Here is a 5,931-nt window from a genome sequence, read left to right as displayed (position 1 = left end):
CGATAAATTCTTGGTATACGCTGGCCACCACTGGCCCTTGATACGAACGTGGCAAGGGAGCGAAGTGGCTATACTTGGTGAGTCTATCCACTACCACAAGCACAGCTTCCTTGCCTTCAGAGCGGGGCATGGCATCTATGAAATCCATAGTTACATCCGTCCATGGCTTTGTGGGTATGGGGAGAGGATTCAAGTGGCCTGGAGGCTTGATTGCCTCGTATTTCTCCCTCTGACATACCACACACTTTCTGATGTAACGTTGTATGTCTGCCTTCATGCCGCGCCACCAAAACTGGGCTTTTATTCTGCCAAGGGTTTTTGAAACCCCCTCATGACCTGCGGCTGGAGTGTCATGGAAGTGTTGCAAGAGTTCTTGCTTAAGCCCAGAATTAGGAGGAATCACTGCGCGATTCTTCCTAAATAAGAGATTCCCTCTGACCGTATACAAGGGGATAGATCCGGGATTTTGTTCTACTGATGCTCGAATTAACCTCAAGGATTGATCTTCTTGCTGCTCTTGGTTTAATCGTTCCCATATATCCGTCTCTACCACAGAGAGCGTCATGAACTGCTCGGTCAAACGGGAAAGAGAGTCTGCCGCTGTGTTATCCGGACCTTTCTTATACTCAATCTCAAAATCGTATCCTAGCAGCTTGGCCAGCCAACGCTGTTGGGTAGGCATGGATACTCTTTGTTTGAGCATGTACTTTAACGAATTCTGGTCCGTTTTGACTACAAATCTGCGCCCTATCAGGTAAGGCCGCCACTTTTCAACTGCCAATACTATCGCTAAGAGCTCTTTCTCGTATGTAGAAAGAGGTTTTGCTCTACTGGTTAGGGCCTTTGACATATAGGCGATAGGATGGCCTTCTTGACTCAAGACGGCCCCGACTCCAACATCACACGCATCCGTCTCGATTGTAAATTGTTTGTCGAAGTTCGGTAGGGTAAGCACTGGCGCAGTCATAAGGGCATTTTTCAACTTATCAAAGGCTGCCCTAGCCTTGTCTGACCATTGAAAGGCCCCTTTCTTCAACATCTGGGTTAAGGGCTGAGCTATTAACCCATAACCTTGGATGAAGCGTCTATAGTAGCCTGTGAGGCCTAGAAAACCTCTGAGTCCTTTCAGGTCCTTAGGCAGTGGCCATCTTTGCATGGCGTCTAATTTTTCGGGGTCTGCCCGAACCCCTTGTTGGCACACGATGTGCCCAAGATAACCAATGCTCGGTTGTCCAAAGCTGCATTTGGACCTTTTTGCATACAGTTGGTTATCACGTAACACCTGAAGAGCTGTAGCCAAGTGCTTCTCGTGCAATTCCTCTGTCTGACTATATATGAGTATGTCGTCGAAGAAGACCAATATAAAATCTCGGAGGTATTGACGAAAGACATCGTTCATGCACCTTTGAAATGTTGCCGGTGCGTTAGTTAGACCGAAGGGCATAACTAGGAATTCGTAGTGCCCGTCATGTGTCCTGAATGTCGTTTTGGGGACGCCATCCTTACACATTCTGATTTGATGGTAGCCGGCTCTCAAGTCTATCTTGGAGAATATGGTCGCACCGGCTAGCTCATCCAACAACTCATCGATGACAGGTATAGGGTGCCTATCCTTCACCGTGGCTTCGTTCAGGGCGCGATAATCAACACAGAAGCGCCATGTACTGTCCTTCTTCTTCACAAGTAAGACGGGAGAAGAAAAAGGACTGCTGCTTGGCTGAACTATGCCACTCTCTAACATCTCCTTAACCAGACGCTCTATTTCGGCCTTCTGGTTATACCCATATCTGTAGGGCCGCACGTTGACCGGTTCGGCCCCTTGAGTCAAGATGATTCGATGGTCGTAGGATCGAGGAGGAGGTAGTCCTTTTGGCTCCTCGAACAAATCCTCATATCGGTCCAACACCGACTGTATCCATGGAGGCACAATCTCTTCGTGCTCCTCTCTAGATGGCACATCCGTAGCTAGTGCCATCACCCAACACGCTGGTTGGTCTGCCTCTATAGCTCGTAAGGCAGCCTTGGGACGAGTAGTGCTCGTGATGCCTTGTAAGGTCATCGGCTCATCTTCTCCGTCGGGCGTGAAGGTCATACTAAAGTTCCTCACGTCCCATGATATAATACCCAAGGTGAAAAACCAGGGCATTCCGAGAATCAAATCCACTCCATCGAGTGGAATAACCAAGAAATCAACCTTGAAGGGCTTTTTCTTGATGACGACTTCCATGTTCTTCCCTTCGTTAAGGCATTTCAGCCTTAGACCCCCTCCCACGACTATTGTTTGGGGTGAGCTGGATTCGAGGGGCACCTTACACGTTTTAGCTGCTTCCTCAGTTAGGAAGTTTCGTGTGGCCCCATTGTCCAACAAAATGAGGATCTTCTTGCCGTTGATCCTCCCAAACACTCGGAATGAATTGGGCTTGTTTGGGTCTTGCATCGAGTGAAGAGACTCGGCCTCTGAGGGTTTCTCTTCTTTGGCGGGAGTCTCTTCCTTGGCTATTTCTTTTTTCTTCTCGGTCTTTTTAATTCTGCGCTTTTGAATTACTTCTTCCTCTGAAGAGGACGAGCTGGACTCGTAGGAAGCGCTGGAGGATGAGTCACTATCTGTACACGAGCTGGACTCTACATCACTTATCACTTGTACCCTAAAGTAGGCTGGGCACTTGTGATATTTGTCCCATTTACCCTCACACCGATAGCACAGACCCTTGCGTCTGTATTCCTCAATTTGTTGAGGCGTGAGGTATCGTAGGGGCGGTTTCTTGCCCTGCCCTTGATTGGAGTTCTGGTAGGGCCGTGGTTCGTTCCCCCTTTTGAAGGGAACTATCTCCTTTCGAGTATTGCGAGAAGCAGAGGGATAAGAGCTTTGTTTCCTCTTTTATCAAATTTATGAGCCTTTTTCTCGGCTCTTCTTTCCTCGATCCTTTCTTCATATAGACGGGCCATGGCGATACATTCTTCCAATTTGTCAAAGCGGTGAATTTTCATTTCCCACTTTATATCATTTCTAAGGCCTCCCTTGAAAGCACCGATGAGGGCCTTCTCAGGCCATCTGACCATGCTGGCTAGGCGCTCGAACTGCCTTTTGTAGGCTGGCACGGTAGTGGTCTGGACTAGATTTTTTAAGTCCTCATCGTAGTCAATGAATGTTGAGTCCCCAAATTGGAGTTGGAGACTGGCCTTATACTTTTCCCATGTTTGTTCTTCATAATTGTGGTTAAACCACAAATAATGCGTTGTAGCTTCTCTGGTCATGTTGGCCGTAGCTATCTCAATCCATTCTGCCTCGGGAACGTGGTGACAAAGGAAGTACCGCTCTGCCATGAAGAGCCATTCACGCAAGTGTTCCCCATTGAACTTAGGGAACTCATATCGGACTGAGGGTGTCCGTCGCTCTTCTTGCCTTTCGTGGAATCGAGACCCTCTTCTTTGACGAGCTGGAGACTCGTCTTGCTCCCCTTCGAACGTGAGCTCAACTCGGTTTTGGCTATGGTGTCCAAATCGCGGTGCTCGGGGAGTCCTATCATCGTAGGCATCCGGTTGATGCCTGCTTGAGGAGGCGCCATGGTATTGCGCCGACCTCCTTCTGTACTCGTCCCAATATGAGAGATGTTATTGGGATCGACCTCAGTGTCGGTTTGGTAGTTTGGTGCAACTAACAAACCCTTACCCTTATCTGGGCGTGTATTCGGGCCCTGAGTAGCCCTCTCTGTGCCTTGTTGCTGGTTTGAGGTTAGGACCCTAAACATTGCTCGTACTTCATCCATTTCGTTCTGTTGGTTCCTCCTCATTTCGGCTAAGTCTTTGTGGAGTTCGCCGAATTGCCTCTCTATATCCCTCCGTCTATGGTTTTCGGCCTTATCCATGTCTCTACGATACTGGCCGAATTCTCGCTCAAGGTTGCCAAGACGGTTGATAGTATGCTCGGACATCTCCATGTTGGAAGCCCTATGAGCGACTTCTTGAGGGTCCGAAGTGGTTTCCTCAAGCACGGGCTCGTCGGGGTTCAAGTTTTTCTTCGACTTGGCCATGTGTAAAATCTGGTTGGACCAGCGCCAAGGATGCACTATGCTAAGGAAATCCTAACTACGAAAATCCAAAAACTGTCTACACTGCCACTCTTAAGACTGAAATCCAAATGGGATACTAGCTGCCACTCTCATTCTGCCCACGCTGCCGCTGCTCCAGCTGCCGCGCGTGAGACCTAAGGCGAGGGAGACGGGTTGGCCCGCCTAATGCCGCACTTCGCCTAAGTGCCTCGGCAATCACACCTCGCTCTCGGCCGGGCTCTAAGAGCCTAAATCACCGCACTCTCCTAGTGCCTCGGTGACGCACCTCGAGCTCGGCTGCCCTCGGGTGTACAAGGCTTACAACCCTACACTTGCCAAGAGTGAACAAGCGAAGCCTAGATCTACGCAACTAAAGAAAACCGTGGCTGGACTCTAACCGCTATACTTACACTAGAAAACCCGAATCTGAAAGAAGACCGCTGAAATAATCAGAAAACCACAAGAAATCCGCTGGCACTGCCGTTGATGTCGACGCTGCGAAGGTCCAAGTGCTCAAACTGCGGATATTCCTCAAGAGGCGCTCTGATACCAATTGTAAGGACCGCACCGGTTGGCCTAAGGAAATCCGACCAATGCAATCCTAATCTTCCAGGACCTTCTTGAGGCCTATTCTAAAAACCAAAAATCCTAAACAATTAAATACAGAATACTACCCGGCCGGACAGGACCCCGGCGCAAACCCAGTAGGTAGGGAGATACAAGCCACGGTTAACCCTTCCAAAACCTATCTACGGGTAGCCTACTACAAAAGAACTAAGAGGGTTGACGAGGCTTTACAATACGTGAGCGATACAAATAATAATCTCTCGCAACTCACTTACAAACCACGCAAACCACTACTAACGTCAAACCACTCCCAACAAAGCAAATAGGGGGGTCTTGCTCCTTGTGGTCGTGTCTCGGGCACAGTGCCCTCGAGGTACCTCACGGGGAGCAGGGCCGAAGCCAAGGCTAAAACAAAACAGAATAGTAAACTAAGATGTTGTCCTAAACCAATAAAATCAAAACAATTCCCGCCGCGGCTACAAGGGGGAGCAAGAAGTTACCGGCCAAGGGAAGCCCTTGGCGTAGCCGGATAAGCACCCGGGGTGAGAACCAACCCCGGGTATTGCAGCTTGCTGTTCAAGAAGGCCGGTTGAGGAGAGCCTCCTCGGATGCCTGCTGCACTCTTCTATCCGCTGGCGGGATGGCGCTGGGCGATGAACTCGCCGCTGAAATCCTGCCGACGCGCCTGAGAAAGTGGCCGCTCGCCGCTGGCCGAGTGCTCGTGCTGTCGCTGGACGCGCGTCTACAGGGTTGACGCAGACGACGGGCCGCCTGGAAGGAACCGGCGTCGGGATGCCTGTGGATGCCAGCAGCGGAGATACGGTAGTCGCGTGTGGCGGCCACGCCGAGGAAGTTTGGCGCTGAATGGCCGCTGCCGGAGAGGACGATGCTGTCGGGCCGGAAGGGCCGCCTGTGTGCCGAGGGGGGCTGCTGCCGGAAGGGCAGCACCTACCTGCCTGCCGTCGGTTGTAGCTCGGCCACGCTCGTCGCTGGATGCCGACGATGAGATCGCAGCCGAGGCAAGGGCCGGAGGGAGCCGGCGGAGCCTAGTCCTAACTAAGGCTGGGGTTGGCTCGGTGCGGCTGGGCTCTACTAGGTAGGCCGGTTTAGTCACGATGGGTTTGGGAATAGGTAGGCTAGGGAGGTTAAGGGTATAGGTTCGAAGTAGGTGACCTAGCTACGAGAGGTTAAGCAAGGAGGTTTGGGTCGAGCCTAAGCTCGCGGATATGGTCAATGTTGACCGAGTGAGGTAAGGGTTGACTAAGAAGGGTGGTTGACTAATGGACCTAGCTGAGAGGGTCCGGGTTGACTGGGT

Source organism: Nymphaea colorata, unplaced genomic scaffold, assembly GCF_008831285.2.
Source record: "Nymphaea colorata isolate Beijing-Zhang1983 unplaced genomic scaffold, ASM883128v2 scaffold0034, whole genome shotgun sequence".
NCBI lineage: Eukaryota > Viridiplantae > Streptophyta > Magnoliopsida > Nymphaeales > Nymphaeaceae > Nymphaea > Nymphaea colorata.
This window is presented reverse-complemented; position numbering follows the sequence as displayed.